The 17,162-nt window shown below is 34.4% G+C and overlaps 1 protein-coding gene across 42 annotated transcripts in view; it reads left to right on the forward strand.

Moving 5' to 3' along the window:
* SYT1 (synaptotagmin 1) overlaps positions 1–17,162 on the forward strand; it is a 583,472-nt gene that overhangs the window by 55,726 nt on the left and 510,584 nt on the right. For 6 of the 42 annotated variants that reach the window (XM_078336942.1, XM_078336967.1, XM_078336938.1 and 3 more), the window contains exon 2: positions 16,378–16,436. The exons of the other annotated variants lie outside the window; for them this stretch is intronic. The gene's annotated coding sequence lies outside the window, so the exon portion shown is untranslated. The remainder of the gene's footprint in view (positions 1–16,377; positions 16,437–17,162) is intronic. 42 annotated transcript variants of the gene reach the window in all.

The raw sequence follows: 17,162 nt of genomic DNA on the forward strand, positions 1-17,162 counted from the left end.
TTTTATTTCATATTATAGCTTTTAAGACACTTAGGACCACAACGACCACCAAATGAGTAAAATTAAAAGAAAATATACCAAAAATTTTAGTACAGTTGTTGTATAGTGTGATAAGTACTGTATCTCATGCTTTTACAACTTTATGTTTTTAATATTCTATAATGAACAGAAGTTAGCATAGGGAAATAATTAAGAGTGGATGAATGAAACAAACATCCCTTTTAATTTTATTACAGTCTGTCACCTAAACCAGCACAGTCCAATGGAACTTCCTAATGTGAAAGAAATATTCTGTATTTATGCTGTCCAGTATGGTGCTTAGTAGCCACATTTGCCTTTTGAGCACTTGGTATGTTGCTAGTGTGATTGAGGAACCAATCTTTTAATTTTGATAATTTTAAATAATCACACATGGCTGTTGCACATGCAAGCACTTATTGGGCAATGCAGTTTAAGTTCTATATCAAAGCTCTTCAGTGTTTTCCTTATTGGCATGTGTGACAGCTCCTACTTACATGTGAGACACTCTCCCATAGATAAAGGCTGACAAGACGGTAAACTAGTGACTAAAAATTTAGATGCTGAGGTTACCTAAGTTTAAATCTTGACTGTGGTGCTTACTTAGTATGTTACTCTGAGAGTAGAGCTGACTTACCCTTAAATTGGGATGATTATTAAACTACACCATAGAACTGTTTTTAAAAAATATGTTATTGTGATATAATTTTGTATTTCAGACATTCAGAAAAGAGACAAGAATTATACATAGAATAACTGCATGAACTTCACTTAGAATCTCTATTTCTGAACTCTGTGTGTGTGTGTGTGTACACTTCATTATTTTCCTGAACTATGTGAAAGTAAGTTGCTGGCTTACTCCTTTTCTTTTAGATGACTTTTTTTCTAAAAACAAAGGCATTATCTAAAATAAATCAGGAAATTAACATTCACTAGTCTTAGTACTATTATCTACCCTACAGACTTTATTCAGATTTCATAGATTTCCCAATAATTTCTTATACAGCTAAAGAAAATATCATCTTATGCCTTGCATTTCATTTTCACATCCTTGAACTTCTTATTCTCAGTTTCTCAATCTTAATTTGTGTTTCATGACATAGACATTTTCTAAATAATGTAAGCCAGTTATTTTGTAAACAGTCTCTCAATTTAAGTTTGTCAAAGTTTTCTCACAATGAGATTTATTCCATGCCCTTTTGGTGGCAATACCACAGAAGTGATGATGTGTCTTTTTTAATGCTCCATATCAGAAGGTACATGATATCCATCACTCCATTATGGTGATGTTAACTTCAATCACTTTATCAATGCGTTAAGCTGGTGTCTATCAGAATAGTGTTTGCTAGTTAAGGTGATGTCTGCCAATAATTTCAGTGTATTTATTATTTTTTCCCTCTGTAATGAAAGGTATATTGGGGAAAGTTACTTTGAGAATAACTAAATACCCTATTGCTGCCTTGAATTTTTACCCACTTATTTTTGCAATTATTGATGATTCTTGTGTATATTCTTACAATGATTTCTAGAGATTTTCTAATTCCGTATGTTGTTTACTTTTATTAGTTGAGTTTCAACCTGAAAAATGATTTTTTTCTACCTAATTATTTATTGATATCCTGGCAGACTTGCATTATTCAATGGGTTTTGAATATCATTTTATCATTACATATATGTGAATATATGTATCTATATAGATAGACAGATATAGATCTATATTTCTGTGTATCTTTTCTTTGATGCTTAAATTGTCCGGGATTTGAACTAAGGGAGCTCCATCAAACTTGCTTGTATGTCCTTGTGATGTAATCACTAATTTCTGGCACAAGATGAGGTTTTATACTGTTCTTCTGCTTTTCCTCACTAGCCCTGGAATCAGTAATTTCACCAAAATTCCTTGATTTTTTTTTTTTTTTTGAGAAACAAAAATGTTTAGAAACCAAGATCATGAGGCTAGGTCTTCTTGCTGCTACTGAGTGTCATTGCTTCTAGGCCTTCTCAGCAGATAGCCTGAAAGTAGGTCAGAAATATTCATGAATATATAATTATCTATATAAATAAATACATATACAGGCATATATATTATATACATATATGAGTATATATGAGTATATGTATCACTACATATCTATGCCTATTTTTATGCCTATCTATATATCAAGCTATCCATCTTTTTTTTAAGTTATTTATTTTACTTTAGGTGCATACTGTATCTGGCATGGGGAGAAATGCCAGATCTAGCTATCCATCTTAAAAGTCCTAAATTCAAACTGACACCTCTAAAATCAACACCTTGGAGTTCATTCTATCTTCTGCCTTTCCATATTTGTAATCCCCTTCTCTAATTTAGCAAAACTTAGTTACCATTGGCCACAATTTATTTCCTTTATTTGTTCATCTTACAATATATAGAAACTAATTTCCAAATTGTTAATCTATGAATCTAAACAAGGAAGCTACTCACTAGAACTGAATATTTGTTCAGAGTTCTTGGTCTTCAGACTGATAGTACATCGTTCAAATAGTCAAAGTTCATAGAGTTCAAAAGTTAACTGAGCTCCCTCTATGCTGTGTGGCCATGTTATTCATTTGAAATATGACTCTGTTCACATTTTTGTTTTAGTATTTTATTCTAGGAGTTTTTTCCTTCCATGCTTATTGGTTCTCTGTTGTTTTTAAAGTAGGCATGTGAAACATTAAATATTCCCAAAAGTCAGAACTATACAAAAATTATACTCAAGAAAGTATTATTCCATCCTCCCTTTCTCCACAGAGCCATTTCAAAGAGTAAATAATATTTTAAATATTTAAATTTTGCGCTACCTGGCACATATTTATGTCTTAAAAAGTTTAATCTAGCTATTCATCTAACAATAGTACTTTTTCTAAGTTCAATTACACACTTACTAAGTACTACATATCTTTGTCTCAATTTATGAAACCAAATTGGAATGCAAATATGTGAACAAAACTCTTCTCAAATTTTGGTATTTTAACTCTTACTAGCAAAATATTATTTGTAATCTTTCTCACAATTGATCACAAAACAAACTATTATGTCTATTTCCCAGCTAAGAAATAATGGCTTATTTTATTCCTTAAAAAGTGGACCATGAATGCTGCATGTAGCATAAGCATAATGTTATTGCAGGAGCAATATAGGAAACATATCGGGGTCAGAACTCATTTAGCAGTGCCTTAAATGTGAAGAAAATAGCTGTAATTCTGCATAAATGTTATAATTGTCAGATTGCAGTGAAACAAATGAAGAGTCCTGAGGCACATCTGAAGAAATGAGCAGATTACATGCTTAACTAATTCTGGAAGATAAGGTTTCTAGATTAAGTCATGCTCTGCAAGAGAAACAAATAAAGCAAGTACTACATCATTAGAATCAAATTTATTTTAATGTATTTCTTTAAAGAAAAGCTTTGCTTCTGGAAATGTCTAACATTGCTATGTTTTCCTCATTAAGTCTTCTGTGCATACTTAACTAGTGATTCTAATATGTATACATTACTGTAGATATTCAATAAATATGTCAGAGAACAGATTTCTTCTCTTGGTTAAATGCTTGCAATAGTATTTCTGGATAAAATTTTAGTTATTTCCTATTTTGTGAATCATATATTCTTTTTTTTAAATTTTTTATTGCATTTTAGGTTTTGGGGTACATGTGCAGAACATGCAAGACAGTTGCATAGGTACACACATGGCAGTGTGTTTTGCTTCCTTTCTCCCCTTCACCCACATTTGGCATTTCTCCCCAGGCTATCCCTCCCCAGCTCCCCCACCACGCTGGCCCTCCCCTTTCCCCCCCAATAGACCCCTGTGTTTAGTACTCCCCTCCCTGTGTTCATGTGTTCTCATTTTTCATCACTCGCCTATGAGTGAGAATATGCGGTATTTCATTTTCTGTTCTTGAGTCAGTTTGCTGAGAATGATGTTCTCCAGCTTCATCCATGTCCCTACAAATGACACGAACTCATCATTTCTGATTGCTGTATAATATTCCATGGTGTATATGTGCCACATTTTCCCAATCCAGTCTATCATCAATGGACATTTGGGTTGGTTCCAGGTCTTTGCTATTGTAAACAGTGCTGCAATGAACATTCGTGTGCATGTGTCCTTATAGTAGAACGATTTATAATCCTTTGGATAGATACCCAGTAATGGGATTGCTGGGTCAAATGGAATTTCTATTTCTAAGGCCTTGAGGAATCGCCACACTGTCTTCCACAATGGTTGAACTAATTTATACTCCCACCAACAGTGTAAAAGTGTTCCCTTTTCTCCACATCCTCTCCAGCATCTGTTGTCTCCAGATTTTTTAATGATCGCCATTCTAACTGGCATGAGATGGTATCTCAGTGTGGTTTTGATTTGCATCTCTCTAATGACCAGTGATGATGAGCATTTTTTCATATGATTGTTGGCCTCATATATGTCTTCTTTCGTAAAGTGTCTGTTCATATCCTTTGCCCATTTTTGAATGGGCTTGTTTGTTTTTTTCCTGTAAATCTGTTTGAGTTCTTTGTAAATTCTGGATAACAGACCTTTGTCAGATGGGTAAACTGCAAAAATTTTTTCCCATTCTGTTGGTTGCCAATTCACTCTAGTGACTGTTTCTTTTGCTGTGCAGAAGCTGTGGAGTTTGATTAGGTCCCATTTGTCTATTTTGGCTTTTGTTGCCAATGCTTTTGGTGTTTTGTTCACGAAGTCCTTGCCTACTCCTATGTCCTGGATCGTTTGCCTAGATTTTCTTCTAGGGTTTTTATGGTGCCAGGTCTTATGTTTAAGTCTTTAATCCATCTGGAGTTAATTGTAGTGTAAGGTGTCAGGAAGGGGTCCAGTTTCTGCTTTCTGCAAATGGCTAGCATCACATATTCTTAATAAAGTATCTTTTTACTTGTTTTTTGAGCATGTATAAAAGTTATTTAATATAAGAAATTTCAAAACATTTAATTTTATTTTGATCTCATAACAGAAACAGAATTTAAAAAAAGAAGTATATTAGAGAATCCTTGAATGACATAACAACCATAAATCTTAATCAAATAAAGATGATACATCAAGATCAAAATGTAAAATCCATATAAGTATCACTAGCATGACAATATTTCTAAGAGATGGTTACTTTTATATATACTCTCTATATTCTTAATAGTATATAGAAACATTTTCTTGTCCATATCTTAATAGCAGGGTGAACTTAGAATTAAGTTATGAGTTGCATACATTCAAATGTTAATTTGAGTGCACCTTTGGTGTATTTTATATTTCAAGTTGAAGGAAAATTTTAATTCTGTAACAAATATCTTAGAAGATGCTTATTCATATATCCAGAGACTTTAATAGATATCCAGTTTTACCAAGAATTTTTGTAAAGGAATATGCAGATGCTTCATGATTGGTTAGTACCCATCTTTCACATTTCTGAGGTCTCATCTTCTAAATGAGGTAAATTCAATAACATTCCCCAGCTGTACCACCTCAGGATCCAAGTCCTCTCCATGCTGTGGCCAGGGCTTCCAAAGTTCCTCATTCCTCACATTACCACTCCTCTTTAAGATCTCCTTCTTTCCAGATTTTTCATACAACCGTTTTATACCCACCTCTGTCCTTGATGTTGGAGGGGTAAGTGCAACTGCCAAACATTGTCACCAGATGTGTATGAAGTCCAACCTCTTACTGAACCCCAGATTTCCTTGGGCTGTTTTGAACACCCAATCTTCGTGTGAGATTATTTTTATGAAAATTTGGTTTCAGCTTTCTAAACAATCGAACTGTAAATTTTACTGTAAGATTACTGTGGGTCTTTTTTAAAATTTTGTGTCTTCCATGCATTGTGAGATATGTCCCATTCTGCAACCTTTGACCATGGAATCAAGCCTAAGTTTTTATGATGCTTTTTGAAATTACATGTGCCTTGAGTTTGTTTTTAACTAATATTCACCCACCCGCCTTGTTGTCTAAATGAAGGGGAAATTATCCTAACAGCTTTATTTTCCTTCTTCAGAAGGAATTGATAGCATGGTAAGGAAAATAAATGTATTAGCTTTTCCATATGGCAAGGAAAAAAAATGTATTAGCTTTTATTCCAATAAGATTTCCAGTAGCTATCAGGATAATTTAAGGCTTCTGTTGCTACAATTGCTAGCCTTTCTCTCATCTGGTTTTGAAATTATCATTAGGAATAAAGCATGTATACTTTCTCCTAGCTAGCTGTCTATAGCACAGTGTTAAATATACCTTTAACACGATGCTTGTTTTCATTTGTTACTTCATTCTACTAATTTTCCCTATTCGTTCACCCAAAAATCTATGGTTTCCACCATATTTTGTTTTTCATATTTCTCCCCATGTTCATGTACTGGAATTTGACAGTATGCACTTGAGCTTGAAATAAATAATAGTAATTGACACAATGTAAGAAATATTCTGCTATTACAGGATGGAGAGAGAAATAACTTAGACATAATTTGTAACAATAATAAACGTTTTGAATATTTTTTCTTCTTGGCTGACTTCATTAGTAACTATCATAGAAGCATTTGACACTTCATTTTAAAGTATAGGAGTCCCCATTATTCTCCAGGGGATATGTTTGAAGACCCCCAGTGGATGCCTGGAACTGCAGATAGTACTGAACCCAATCGCTGTCAATCAGTACACATTTCTGTTCATCTTCCAACTACAACTTTAATACTTCTTCTACCTTAAGTAAGCACTTATCATGTGTTCTAGCCATAATTTTATAGTGAAGTATGACAACAAAGCTTGCACATTTGTTTTCCTTCTTCATGATTTCATGAATAGAAAATGCATTCTTACCATAGACCTTAGCAACTTCAGCATATTTTTTTTCTGTTTCCTTAAGTGAAGAATTTTCACCTTTTCCCTTAAAGGAAGCACTCCCAGCTTCTGTTTGGCATATCCAAATTCTCACCAACATTACTCTTGTGCGTTGGGCCATTACGAAGTTAAATAAGGGTTCCTTGAACACATGCACTGTGATATCACAGACAGTCAATCTGAGAACAGAGATGGATTCTAAGTGACTCCTGAGCAGGTAGTGTGGACAGCATGGATACACCGGACAAAGAGATAATTCATTTCCTGGGCCTGTCGGAGCAGAATGGCATGAGATTTCATCAACTACTCAGAATGATATGCAACTGAAAATTTAAGAAGTGTTTATTTCTGAAATTCTTTATTTGATGTTTTCAAACTGCACATTGACCACAGATAACTAAAGGCATGCAAAGCAACACCTTGAACAAGCGGGAAATGCTATATAGATATCTGAACCATACTCAATTGGGGATAATTTACATAAGATACACAGCATACGTATATCTGTATAAACAGCACAGGTTTCACTGTGAAAATCTTCTTAAACATGAACATAAGATTGTTAACTAAAAAAATGGTGGTAGAAAATTATATATAGTTTTATTTTATGTCTTAAATAATAATCAGGAAATTGGGATAAATATACTAAAAGTTATCAGCTGCTGGGTGTAGTGGCTCATGCCTGTAATCCTAGCACTTTGGGAGGCAGAGGTGGGAGGTCAGGAGTTTGAGACCAGCTTGGCCAACATGGTGAAACACCATCTCTACTAAAAATACAAAAATTAGCCAGGTATAGTGGTACATGCTGGTAGTCTCAGCCACTCGGGAAGCTGAGGCAGGAGATTCCTTGAACCTGGGAGGTGGAGGTTGCAGTAAGTGGAGATCATGCCACTGCAGTCCAGCCTGGGCGACAGAGTGAGACTCTATCTCAAAAAAAAAAAGTTATTAGCAGCAATTAGTTTTATAAAGATAGGAAGAATCTTTATTCAGTAATTTTATTTCTAACTTCACAATTTATGTAGTGTTTGAATGATTTACAGTTAGCAATTATTACCTAAGTAGGAAAAGAAAGATATTTTCAAAAGACAAACAATTTTAAAAAGCCAAATGATGTAATGGAAGTTGTGGAATTTACAGTCAGAAAATGTAGCAGCCATCTAACCATGTGACTTAGTAGATGTAATTTATTTCTTATGAGCCTCAGTATTCTTATCTGTAAAAGATGATTAATAATTACCAACCTAAAAGTTTGCTCTGCAAGCAAAATATGGTAAATGCAAACTGCAAATAGCAAGATACATCTTCTAGTTTTGTATGTGTAATTTTATACTGACTTGTAGATACTTATAATTCAGAAATAATGTGGTAGGGAGGGGTGGTACTGAGTAGGCCCATTTGTAAAATGATAATAACAAAATTCAATAAAGAAAGCTCATGTTTCTGTGAAGTGGGCTTTTTTAAATTATGCAAATAAGTGAGGTCATAAGAGGACAGATGGGAGGAAGAGATATGGAGAAAGAGGAGCTGTTGATCAAGGGATAAAGTTTCAGTTAAACTGGAGGAATAAGTTTTAGTAATCTATTGCACTGCATAGTGACTACAGATAATAATAATGTACAATATATTTCAATATTGCTTATAATAGATTTTAATGTCTTCACCACAAAAAAATCAGTTGATGAGGTGATGAATACATTAATTAGACTGGCTAAATTTTCCTGCAATGTATCATTGGATGAAAACATCATATTGTACTCTATAAATACATACAATTATTAATTATCACTTAAAAATAGATTAGTGGAAAAAGAAAGCTTATGTTGAAAATTGAAGGCAGAATGGGAAGGAAAAATACAATGCAAATATACCGTAAAATATTTTCAATCAACGTAAAATAGCTATTTAGTGATGGAAATAAGGGGAAGGAAAATTGAAGAAAAAGTAACATAGTAAACAAAAATGTCAAAAGATGGGAAAAAAAAATAGGTAGAGCTAATGACTCAGAAACTTTTAGAAATGGCACCAAGCTGTGAAGCCCAAGAATGGTCATTTGATTTGGAAAGGATGATGGAGGTCTCTATCACTTTTGTAGATAGATAATGACAGGATTAAAATATTTTTAAAGACTGTCTTAGTTATGCTACATAGTTGGAGGTTGGGAAGTGGTGAAAACTTAAACATAATCAAGCGATACAAGCAAAATTTGATCTAATGAATGTAATGCACCTCTTCATGGCTTCAGGTAACAGTGAGCAACAGATATAAGCTAAACTTTAGAGTAAGATAGAGATTTGTAATCTTGTGCAAATTGCTTTTCTTTCTTCAGCCTCATTTTCCTCATCTGTTTAATGAAGTTAAAGATAATAACTATTCCATAAGGCTGTCAGAAGGAAATAATGTGGTGCAATACTTAAGACTGAATAAATGGTAAATGTTAGAATTGGAAAATTCTCCAGTCATTGTGCATCACTGATTTAAGAAGTTAAATATGCAGGCTGGGTGTGGTGGTTCACACCTGAAATCCTACCATTTTGGGAGGCAGAGGCAAGCAGATCACCTGAGGTCAGGAGTTTGGGACCATCCTGGCCGAGTTGGTGAAACTCTATCTCTACTAAAAATACAAAAAAATTACTAGCCGGGATTGGTGGTGGGTGCTGTAAACCAGGAAGTTACCGGGAAGGCTGAGGCAGGAGAATGGCTTGAACCCAACAGGCGGATGTTGCAGTGAGCTGAGATCTCACCTTTGCACTTCAGCCCAAGCAATAAGAGTGAAATTCTGAAAGAAGAAGGAAGGAAGGAAGGAAGGAAGGAAGGAAGGAAGGAAGGAAGGAAGGGAGGGAGGGAGGGAGGGAGGGAGGGAGGGAGGGAGGGAGGGAGGGAGGGAGGGAAAGGGAGAAAGGAGAGGAAGGGAGGAAGGGAGGAAGGGAGAAAAGAAAGAAAGTTAAATATTCAGAGACCTTCCTTATGCCCATAGAACTCAGACGTTAATTCACATCTTGAGAATCCAAATTGATTACTTAGAACTGAGTGAACAAGTGTGTAGGCATGATGTAGATTTATCTGTTTCTCTCTCAGCAGTTATTTTAACAATTTTGCTTTGAGACCTCTAACAGACTTTCTGGAGCTGCCCTACCAGCTGCTATTGTTCTGTGCCCCTTGCTGGCAAGTACTGTCTTTCAATAGAGATGAGCCAATTTATTTGATGCTGCCTCTGGAGAAGAGAAAGGCCCTTTGGGTATAAAGTGTGCCTGTCATGCAGATGACTTCTCTAATCTAATGAGGTAGAGAGCTGAGCAGTCAGGAGAGGATGGAGTGTTGGTAGAAGCAGAGTCTGTTCTCTGCACCGACTTCTCCCATCTATATATGAATAGCTAGTACGAGAGCAAATTTCTAAAATTTGACATGACTTAACAAGGATGACTATCCTAGAGACAGTCATATCTGAGTGTGTGCATGGCTGGTATATCAGGGCAGTCTGTTTAGACGGCCATTTTTCTCTACTACAAGGTGCGTTTTCTTTTTATTCTTCGTGACAGTTTGGCTTATAAATTCTTCCCTTATTGGTGCAATTGTGAGAGACTAAATTTCATTCTTCCCCTAAATCTGTAACATCTTTAGAATATAATCCGAATATCCAAATTTAGGTTTTTGGTTTGGTTTTGTTTAATTAATTTTATTTAACCATAAATGCTTCTTTGATGAGAAACCAATTGTAGCTTGTACAATAACCTGATATTGGTGATGAAGAAGACATATGTCTGCTGCCTTAATGCTTTCTGTGCCTCAGTTTTCTCATGCATATAAGTGGGAAATACATCACTATCTTTGATCTCATGGGATTATATTCAGTGACAATTATATTTGTTCTAAGACACTTGAAATGTTATTTCTGCCTTCAAAATTATCTAATGTCACATAAAAATGGAAATTTTGAAAGATGCTATTGCAATGAGCTGTCAGTTTAAAATACTTGGATTTGGACTTTATTGAAAGATTAAAACCCAGTTTAGGTTTTCTATGTGAAATGCTTAAAATTTGTGTAAATATTAACATCACAAGGAAATCATATTCTATTTAATTTTATAGCCATCATTTATTTTTTATCTGATGTTCTTCATAATTTCCAATTGCCTTCAGGGAACAATATGCAAACTCTTCAAGAACTCATTTAACTCATATCAATTTGTACCAATAAAAATCAAAGCTTCTATAGTATTATGCAAATATTTTATTCACTTGAATAAGAGGGAGTCCATTCAATTCTACTAAGTCAGTTCTTGTATTAAAATAATTATTCATTTTATTTTATCATTTCAATTATAGGCACATAAACTTATATCTTTTCTCAAACGTAAGATCTCAGAACGTCTTACTTTCATACAAGAAATTGATGCTCTAAATCAAGCAAATTTCTATAACCTTACGATGTCTAAAATTATAAAGGTTATTGGACATCACTCCTGGTATCCTTGGAAATATTTGTTTGATTTTGAAGAAAGCCTCTAAGCAGTCAAGTTGAGTAATATTTTTAACTTACTTTTCTCTACTTTGAAAGAGTGCACCTGGGAAGAAATATCTAGGGCATGGATATTTCCTCATCTCTCTTTATCATTTTCTTTCTACTCTGTCGGTCTGCATATGGTTAGATGAATCTGTGTGTCTAATATTAGAGCAATCTTGACCCTAGTGTATCAACTTCTGTGAGCCTGGCTTGTCTGAAATGAATTGTTGGCTGAGTTATAGAGACTCTAAGAAACTCTTACTAGAAGAAGGAAGCCAAGTGGGCAAGTGAAGCGGTCAAAAAAGGAGCTAGAACTTACTAAATAAACATTTTAGTGTGTACTATCAATATAAAACTAACTCAGAACCATTGTTATGGCTTCTCTATTCTTGAATTTAGTGATAAAAATAATTTGATTTTGCCTTAAATGTAATGTTCTATTTCTTAAGGTCCTGTTTATCAAGCTCCCATTTATTTTCACTCTAAACTGCTTGTCAAGCTCAAGACCATTTAAAAAAAAATAACATTTTGCTAGTACACTTTATTAATAACCATCTCATTTAAATGGATATATATGTCAGGTGCGCTCAAATTTGTTTCAGATCACCTTGTATACTATCTGTTTTAGTATTAGTTTAATAATTTTTTATAATTCATCATAAACTTCCATCACAGATATTAGCATGAAATCTACAGGGCAGTTTTTTTTTTATAAGTCCTTGTTTTACCTCATCAAGAGAGATATAAAGAGTGAGAGAGAGTGATGTGGGGTAGAATCTGATAAGATTTAGATTTAAGGGAATATGTCTGTTTTATGTGTTTGCTTGGTTCTTTCCAGAAACATAGGAAACTCATTAGGGGAAATTGAATATAATGTTCTGTATTAAGGGATGTAGTTTATACACCTTTTTGGTCAATACAGTTATTCCCTTTATTCAGGGGGATATGTTCCAAGACCCCCAGTGGATGCCTGAAATCATGGATAGTAGCAAAACAGTATATACACTGTTTTACACACACACACACAAACACCACACACGCACACCTGTTGATATGATTTGGCTGTGTCCCATCCAAATATCACCTTGAATAATCCCTACGTGTCAAGGACGGGGCCAGGTGGAGATAATTGAATCAGGGGGTGGATCACTTGAGTCAAGAAGTTCAGATCAGCTGAGCAACAGGGCAAAACCCCATTTCTACAAAAAGGTATATAATTAGCCAGGTGTGCTGGTGCACACCTGTAGTCTCAGCTACCTGGGAAGCTGAGATGGGAAGACCACCTGAGTCTGTGGGGTTGAGGCTGCAGTGAGCCGTGATTGTCCCATTGCACTCCAGCCTGGATGACAGAGCAAGACCCTGTCTCAAAAAAACAAACAAAATAACAACAGCAAAAACGCTTGTCTTATATCATGTCTGGAATTGAAAACACCTGCCAAGTGGTCAAAAACTGGATTAATTGCCTACGTGGAATATAAAAAAAAAAAGAAGTTTGAAGTGAAAAATCTGGAGCAAAATATTCAGATTAAAATAAAATGTGAGCTGTTTTTTGAAAATGATACACTGAAATTTACTAAACAAATAAGTCAAGGCTCTCTCTGAATAATGTGGCATATAATCTTTGTCTTTAGAAAGTGGTAGAAGCATGGGTATGGCTGCACAGCCTCCACATCCTCTGCAGGTAGATGAAATCTTGAATTTAGGAATTCCAGCTGGTCATGCTCTCTGCCCTTAGAGAAAAGGTATTACGTGTTGGTAACTGGAGTATAAAAAAACAAAGCCCAGATTTTGTCTTGTACTCCACAGAAATCATGCCTTGCCCAAATCTATAATGGGCTGAATTCATTTCCAACGAATAAAATGCAAAAACATGGAAAAGACTAAAATTGAAACTGTGATAATATAAAAGATTTAAGTTGTGAGGATAGTACATCCTGGACCTAGAGAATTTTGAATCTCTCTTTGGACAGGTGGGCAACTATAGGAAGCAAGTAGGTGTCTAGAGATGGTTGCAGAGACATCCCATCCCCTGGATGGCATTGATTGCATTTTTATGAAGGTTGCTCTTAAAATCAAAGCAGACACTCTGCTGAGAGGGCTCTGAGAGGTTAGTTCTGGGTTTCATTGATTCAGTTAATCATTTATTCAATTAATAAATTTTGAGCTCCTGTTGTGAGTCAGGCAGTATGCAAGGCCCTGTTGCTACAATATAGGCATAGTTCATGTTTTCAGCAAACGACATTTTACTGCTTTGGTAAAAATAACAATTCATCAGAAGAAAGGCTATGTGCTAAGCTACAGAGCATAACAGAACTCAGACCCCTCCAAAAAGGAATATGAATATACATGAATGAATACGGATACCCTTACAAGTATGGGTTCAGGTTGGATAAAGAAAACTATGGGATTAGATGCCCTTGCTTTATGCTGAGAACTAAGAAAAACAAAAACCTTTCGTGTTAATCCTCTCTAAGGTAAACATGCTTTTATATTCTGCTTTTTATTTTCCATTTGCCAATGAAAGGCATTTAGATAGCAGGTAAAAGAAGTCTATATAAATTAAACAAAAAAGGAAATTCTTCCTAGGTTACTAAGTATTTAGAGCTACAAACATATATAAAAACTAAAAAAATTGTTGTAAAGCCATTTGAAAGGGAGTATACTTATCTGTAGCCACCTAAGTTATACTGTAGGGCAGAGTAAGCCTATTTGATCATATAATCTTGAAACCAGAATCATGTTAGCCTCACAAAATATTTCCAAGTATGAAGAGTTAATGTTTTTTGATACAACAAAGGAGAGACATAACAATCTTAAATCCAAGGCAAGCATTTAGATATAAAATTTTTAAAAGCTTAAAGAAAGTTATCTTATTATAACAAAATCAATTATTGAGACCCACTGTATTTATGTCACTTCTTTTAGAGTTACATAGAAATTTTAAGCTTTGTCTACAAATAATTACAATTTAAAAGAAAAATTTCAGTGTAGGAAAGGTTAACCAAAGGAAAGATCCTATCATATTTGGGAATGTTTGCTTAGATAAGGACATAGTATTTATTGTTTCCTCATCTGTCATATGGTGGTTTAATTAGCATTATCTCTAAGTTTCCAGGTAACTTGAACACTGTGATTCTTAAACTCTAAGGAATCAGAATTCAAATGAGGACTTGTGTGCTTGCTACCATATAATTGAAAAGTTAAACCTTGGTTATTTACTGTTTCTTAAATCATTATATATATGTTACGACTTTTAAGCAGCTTTTAGTATAACTCTTGTTGATTGACTTTGTAGGTATGCCTGTTTATTTTTTTTATTTATTCTTTAAATTGAGGATTTATAGGTAATTAGGAGGTAAGATTAATTATAAATTTTCCTTAAAAAGCCTACTTTTATGTTCACTAAATAATTAAAAAATGCATGTTCTTTATTTCTTAGTATATGTAGACTGTATTTTTCTGACTTTAATGCAGTTTGGCAATTTTTTATGAACAAGCAAGGAACACTTTATTCAAGACTATTGCAATAAGAAAAAAAGGCCAGAATTCAGTCTGAGCTCAACTCCACTAAATAAAAGGCAGATATGTTCTTAAGAGCTGTGCTAGGGGAATGTTAGACCATATGTGTTTGTAAATTGTCTTTACCAAATGGAAAGGAAAATTTTCTTATATCTTCCAGTCAAGGGTCGAGGGATGGCTTTACCGCTTGGAGCAAGGTACTCCTGAAAGTTAGGCTCCTACCCTCCAAAAGACAGAGGAATAGGAGCTCCGTCTTCTTGATGACTACATTTCAAAAGGATGGCTCCCAGGTTCTTGAGAAAGATATTTCTGGGTTGTAACACTGACAAGAAGCTTTTTAAAAAAAGATTTACATTTCAAAAGGAGGAAAGATTTTGCAATTACAAGTTTTCTAAAGCAAATACTCTAAGAAAAAAAGAGTTCAAGGGCCAGATTAATGAAATAGACTGCCTAAAATTTAATGGAGCTGAGGGGAATATTTAGTCCAACTCTGCCAATATATTATGCTGTAATTTAACTTTTTTTAAGGTTCTGTGATTTTGGACCTTCTGGATATGACTCATTGGACTCTTGGAGGTGGGGGGAAAGTAGGGACGATGCTTTGACTACTCTCCTTTACTTCTGCTGTCCACTATTTATTTCTAGAGAATTTTTTGTGGTCTTCAAATTCTTTTAGTTGAGTCAAAATTAAATATTTATTCTGGTAACAAAAAATGAAAATTATCATTGAAACACAATCATTAATCGTATTTTTAGTACTTTTTTAAGAACATAATCATGATGGCGATTAAAAAAGGGCAGTGGTTATATTACAAAGATTAATAAATTCAAAAGTAAGTCATGATAAGCAACTAGTTAAACAGAATAGCCATATTCTCATATTAGCTGCTTCTTACCTTCCAATCGAAGTAAAAAGAGAAAGGGTGTTTATATCATGTATATTAAGAAGACTGTGATCATTAAAAATTCTTTTTTTTCTTGAAAATCTTCTCAACACAAAGCCACAGTTTCTGGAAAATTCTATAGTGTGCTATAATGCTGAAAGTGATTCAGAATAAAGTTGCTCATAAAATGTCAGTAAGAAAAGCTAACTAGAAAATTTTTATTTCTCTGAAAGCCAGAGCTCTCTAATATCTACTTTTGGAATGCTGCTTAGGGTAATTAGGTATGATTTTCCAGTTACTTGGGGATGAGCAGATGTGACTGGTATTGCTGAGATCCTAATTTTATACTGCTAATGTGAAGCTTACCGAACAAAGGAATGTGAAGGTGAGATAGTTAACAGTCAATGTAAAGATCGGAAACTGTGAGTCTTCAAACTATATTTAAAATAATTATAACTAGGGCTAAAAATAATTTTTGCATTTCTCTTTTTTCTTCTTTCTTAGTTTCCATCAACCATTCTCATAGCACCTGAATTCTCAGGGCACTGCCTCTCCCTTTCCACCCTTTTCCTTCTATTTCTTTCTCTTTTAACACAGATTTTCTCCAGGAAAATAGGACACAGAAAGAACATCTACCTTCAAACAGCCATCAGCGAGTAAGTCCTGATCATGCCAGTACTCAGTAAGCCATGTCTGACAACTCACCCTTTCCTCGGAGTTTAATAGGATAAAGCTAGTAGCAGAATAGAAATTGAGAAATGTGGCTCTACTGATAAGGAAACCTTGTCATAAAGTATGAATTAGCAGCAGTTGAGCAGATTTACTTCAGGAGTGTTTCATTGCTGTTATATTGCCTGTTTTATCGTTTGGCTTCTATGGACATATTATCTGAGATAATGACTTTCAATCTATTTGCACAGGTGCAAGTAAAAAGGTCCTAAAATGGACACACAAACTCACACACATACACACATCGAAGCATACTAAATTATAGTAACAAATAATTCATCAATAAAGTAAACATTATAAAGTCTTGTGACTCGTCATTCATGATTTACTCATCACACAAATTTAAAAATAATTTTGAAATAAGTTGACAGATTGGACCAGAGGACAAATCTAGGCTATCCAGGAAGTCTAACTCTGTACAGTAACACTAAAGGAACAGCTGTTGTCTTGAGTAGCTCACACACAGGCTGCTTTTATAGACCCTAACGAGGACAAAACCAATCAGCAGATTAGAAATTGCCAGAAATCAGAGACTCTCTGCTTAAGAATCATTAAAGGTTTTGGCTAATGCTATTCTTTGTTCATCTAAAGATTTATGGAATGAGTGTCTTATGTATAAACATCTGCTTCTTCAGGGAAGCATCTATCATGCA

This window comes from Callithrix jacchus, chromosome 9 (assembly GCF_049354715.1).
Source record: "Callithrix jacchus isolate 240 chromosome 9, calJac240_pri, whole genome shotgun sequence".
Classification (NCBI taxonomy): domain Eukaryota; kingdom Metazoa; phylum Chordata; class Mammalia; order Primates; family Cebidae; genus Callithrix; species Callithrix jacchus.